Source organism: Dendropsophus ebraccatus, chromosome 2 (genome assembly GCF_027789765.1).
Source record: "Dendropsophus ebraccatus isolate aDenEbr1 chromosome 2, aDenEbr1.pat, whole genome shotgun sequence".
NCBI classification, from domain to species: domain Eukaryota; kingdom Metazoa; phylum Chordata; class Amphibia; order Anura; family Hylidae; genus Dendropsophus; species Dendropsophus ebraccatus.
This window is the reverse complement of record NC_091455.1, coordinates 59824229-59829255: the sequence shown is the minus strand read 5'-3', so window position 1 is coordinate 59829255 and position 5027 is coordinate 59824229. Positions and strand designations below refer to the sequence as shown.

The following is a 5027-nucleotide window of genomic DNA, read 5'->3' as shown; positions in this document are numbered from 1 at the left end:
TCTTTGTTGTTCACTTTACTTTCTGAATTCTTCATTTTCTTGCAGGAAGGAAACCACAGCTTCTTCTAGCACATGATCACAAACATAAGCCACACCTATCATACAGCATACAACATTCACATGCGCAATATTTGGAAGATATCCTGTGGTGAGAAATTATGGGTATCACAATAGTCTTTGCCTTTAGCTGGCATTTTGTCCAAGGAAGGTAGCCATCAGTCCCAGGTCTTATTTGTTCTGTAACTTTCTTTAAGGCCATTACATCTTTTTGCAGAAAGAAACCACAGATACTTCTAGCACATGATCACAAACATAAGCCACAACTATCATACAGCATACAACATTCACATGAGCAATATTTAGAAGATAGCCTGTGGTGAGAAATGACGGGTATGACAATAGTCTTTATCTTTAGTTGGAGTCATGTCCAAGAAATGTAGCCATCTGTCCCAGGTCTTCTTAGTTGTCCAGTTTTCTTTCTGGATTCTTCATTTTCTTGCAGGAAGGAACCGACAGTTTCTTCCAGCACATGATCACAAACATAGGCCACAACTACCATACAACATACAACATTCACATGTGCAATAGTTGGAAGATAGCCTGTGGTGAGAAATGATGGACATGACATAGTCTTCATAAGTAGCTGCCTCCTTATCCAAATATGGCAGTCATCTGTCCCACGTCTTCTTTGTTGTTCACTTTACTTTCTGAATTCTTCATTTTCTTGCAGGGAGGAAACCACAGCTTCTTCTAGCACATGATCACAAACATAAGCCACACCTATCATACAGCATACAGCATTCACATGTGCAATATTAGGAAGATAGCCTGTGGTGAGAAATGACGGGTATCACAATAGTCTTTGTCTTCAGCTAGAGTCATGTCCAAGGAAGGTAGCCATCAGTCCCAGGTCTTCTTTGTTGTTCAGTTTTCTTTCTGAATTATTAATTTTCTTGCAGGAAGGAACCCACAGCTTCTTCTAGCACATGATCACAAACATAAGCCACACCTATCATACAGCATACAGCATTCACATGCGCAATATTTGGAAGATATCCTGTAGTGAGAAATTATGGGTATGACAACAGTCTTCGTAATTAGCTGGCCTCTTGTCCAAGGAAGGTAGTCCTCTGTCCCAGGTCTTCTTTGTTGTCCAATTTTCTTTCAGGCCATTGCATCTTCTTGCAGAAAGAAACCACAGCTACTTCTAGCACATGATCACAAACATAAGCCACACCTATCATACAACATTCACATGTGCAATATTTGGAAGATAGCCTGTGGTGAGAAATGATGGACATGACATAGTCTTCGTAAGTAGCTGCCTTCTTATCCAAATCGGGTAGTCATCTGTCCCACGTCTTCTTTGTTGTTCACTTTACTTTCTGAATTCTTCATTTTCTTGCAGGAAGGAACCCACAGCTACTTCTAGCACATGATCACAAACATAAGCCACACCTATCATACAGCATACAACATTCACATGCGCAATATTTGAAAGATATTCTGTGGTGAGAAATTATGGGTATCACAATAGTCTTTGTCTTTAGCTGGCGTCTTGTCCAAGGAAGGTAGCCATCAGTCCCAGGTCTTATTTGTTGTGTAACTTTCTTTAAGGCCTTCACATCTTTTTGCAGAACAAAAACCACAGCTACTTCTAGCACATGATCACAAACATAAGCCACAACTATCATACAGCATACAACATTCACATTTGCAATATTTGGAAGATATTCTGTGGTGAGAAATGATGGGTATCACAATCGTCTTTGGCTTTGACAAAAGTCTTTATCTTTGTTGTCTTCTTGCCCAATGAGGGTAGTTGTCTGTTCCAGTTATTCTTTTTTAATGATGGGTACTATAATATTCTTTTTAGAAATTATATACTGATCAGGATATTTTCATATCTTGCCCAACACATTTTTCAAAAATGGCTACCCCAGCACATGAACACAAATAATATATCATCTACCCTCTCAATGACCCCTTGCTACAAAATGACATTCCAGCAACATCATGAAAAGCAGAGTGTTCCCGCATCATGATGCTACCAGAATGTCATGATACCCAGGGGCTAATCATAAGGACAAGCTGTTATCAGCAGCCAGTTCCTAACTGTTAACGATGGGCCACTGTGATTGCTTGGCTGCCCGCCATGAACCCTTTCAGTGCCATGTTCCTGTCATTGTCTAATCGTGACCCTTGATTGGCAATGTTCTGATAGAGTTTTTCTTGGGCAGATTGAATGGGAAAATTGCCGATAATACTGATCAATAATATGCCATAGCCTAGACCAATATATGTAATCTAATGATTGCAAGTCATAGTCCCCTAGGGGGATTTAAAAGTGCTAAATTTTTTTTTTTTTTTTTAAATACAACAAAACCCCTCCCCAGTAAGAGTTTAAAACAGCTCCCTTTCATACTTGAAAAAGTTAAACACATAAAAGTAAGTAAATAAACGCGTTATATAGTAATATATTAATTAGAGATGAGCAAACCGGGTTCGGGTTCGAGTCCATCCGAACCCGAACGATCGGCATTTGATTAGCGGGGGCTGCTGAAGTTGGATAAAGCTCTAAGGTTGTCTGGAAAACATGGATACAGCCAATGACTATATCCATGTTTTCCACATAGCCTTAGGGCTTTATCCAACTTCAGCAGCCACCGCTAATCAAATGCCGAAAGTTCGGGTTCGGATGGATTGGAGCATGCTCGAGGTTAGCTCATCCCTAATATTAATGTGTGCGTAATTGTCCGATTTAGCAAAATATAAAAATAACATTCCCACAAGATTGCAGATTTTTTGTCACATTAACATCAGAAAAATGTATAGAAAGAGTTGAAAAATTTCCATGTACGCAAATATGATATTATTAAAAACTAGAGATTGTGGCGCAAAAAATTACGCCCAACCAGCCCTGCAAGTGGAAAATAAAAGCATCATGACTTTAAGAAGGCAAAAATTAAAAATGGCCTGGTCATTAAGGCTAGAACAGGTGTCAGAGGCAAGAGGATAATAACATTGATACATGCATAAGGCAACCAGAACCACCCAATCCCCCTCTAATAATGACATCTAGAGACATCACCTGTAGTCTTTGGCCCGGGATCATTCTCTCTCTCTATCTCTCTTTCTCTGTGTTCGGCATCTTTAAAAGAAGGAAGAAACATTTATATCAGAACTGTCTATCAGAACAGCTGCTGTTCCCATAGCAACCAATCATATCATTATAATGGATGTGTCCATAACCATACCTGGTATAATCCCAGTACAGTGACATCCAGTAACTGTGCACAGCAATAGTGTTTCATCCCTTTAATAGAAAACAACATTATAGGTTGTAATTTTACACCTGCCCCTCCCCCATTATCTCTGCACAGTCGGCCTAGATAGACCCACCTGCATTGTAGATCAGCGGTCTTCATCCTGTGGCGCATACACATGGAGGACGTTTTTCCAATGATGTCCCAGGAGGACTTGTCCGTGTAGCAGGAGATAGAGGACGCTCCTGTGATGAGTATTTTGGGGTGTAGTTTCTCTGGTGGCGGCACGCTGTGTATGAGGTCTGTGTATCTGATCCCAGATTCTTTGTTGCTTGATGTGTCCTAATGTCAACCAGAGGCATTGTGACATCACATTGTTAGTAATACTACTGTGGCAACCAATCAGAATAGTGCTTATAGCTTTCACAATTGAAGCAATGATCTGATTGGTTGCTAAGGTCTATGATTGTGGCAGCCAATCACATTAGTGCTTTTAAGTTTGCCAATTGAAGCAGTGATGTGATTGGTTGGTAAGGTCTATGATTGTGGCAGCCAATCAGATGAATGCATATAGATTTGCCAATTGAAGCAGTGATCTGATTGGTTGCTGTTGTCAATTGTCCCTATTACAAGAGCTGTCATCACATGATATCCTATGGGAAGTAATGGGTCCTGGGCAATAAAATGTAAATAGAAACAATGAGGAGGTATAGTAGTATATTGATATATTAGTGACAGTGTATCTTGCTGTGTACGGCCTCAGGTGTACAATGGGGTGACTGACATTAGGGGACAGGGGAGACATCTCACTACTGGGGAGGCCATTAATAACCGTCCACTAGTAAATCTGGGCTTTTCTCCCATAACAACTAACTAGAGCGGAGCTTTCATCTTACCGAGCTCTGATTGGTTGCTATGGGCAACAAACACAGATGTACTACTAGATAGATTATGATCCTGGCTCCCCATGTGTTTAAACGTTTGTCACCTGTTATAAGGGCGTTGCAATAACCACAACACAAAGTCGCTGCAATTCAAGGTAAAAACATTGATGCCAAAGTCGCTGGTAAAAGGCTTGTACAGAATTTGCTCTTAAAGGGCCACTACTGCTTTCATTCCCAAAGGGCTGTTGCTGAATTTGCTCTTAAAGGGCCAGTACCACATTCATTTTTAATGTGCCATTAGTGAATTTGGTCTTAAAGGGACGGTGCCAAATTTTCTCTTAAAGGACCGGTACCGCTTTCAATCTTCCACTTTCAATGCAGTACTGAATTCACTCTTAAAGGGCTGGTGCTGAATTCACATTCAAAAGCCTGACACATTGCTCTTAAAGTTCCAGTACCAATTTTGAAGGGTTAAAGTTTTTCTTATAAGGGCACTCTGAGAGTCACTGTTCCTTTCTAGCACTAAGTATTTTCTCTTAGAAAAACACCTCTAGTTTACTTTAAATATCTACAATAAAAGTTATATTTTTAGGCGGGTCTCTCTAAGGAGTATTGTACCCTGGGCCGCTGGGTCTGTGGGTTAAGCTCTGAACATCTTACAGAGCAAAGTTCAATCTATAATCTGAAATGGAAGGAGTATGGCACAACTGCAAACCTTCCAAGCCATGGCTGTCCACCTAAACAGACAGCCCAGGCAAGGGGGCACTAACTACAGAAACAGCCAAGTGGTCTATTGTCAGTGTGGAGGAGATGCATGCAGAGATCCATAGCTCCGAAGGGAGAATATGTCCACAGGACAACTATTAGTCATGTACTC

At 40.6% G+C, this 5027-nt stretch overlaps 1 long non-coding RNA gene across 1 annotated transcript; it reads right to left on the bottom strand.

The window, feature by feature from the left end:
* Nucleotides 1-2735: 2735 nt before the first annotated feature.
* Nucleotides 2736-3676, bottom strand: LOC138784469 (uncharacterized). Its single transcript, XR_011361848.1, has 3 exons — nucleotides 3403-3676; nucleotides 3258-3316; nucleotides 2736-3151 (listed from the first exon to the last, which is right to left on the bottom strand). It is a non-coding gene; the product is annotated as an uncharacterized lncRNA (long non-coding RNA).
* Between the last annotated feature and the right edge of the window lie 1351 nt (nucleotides 3677-5027).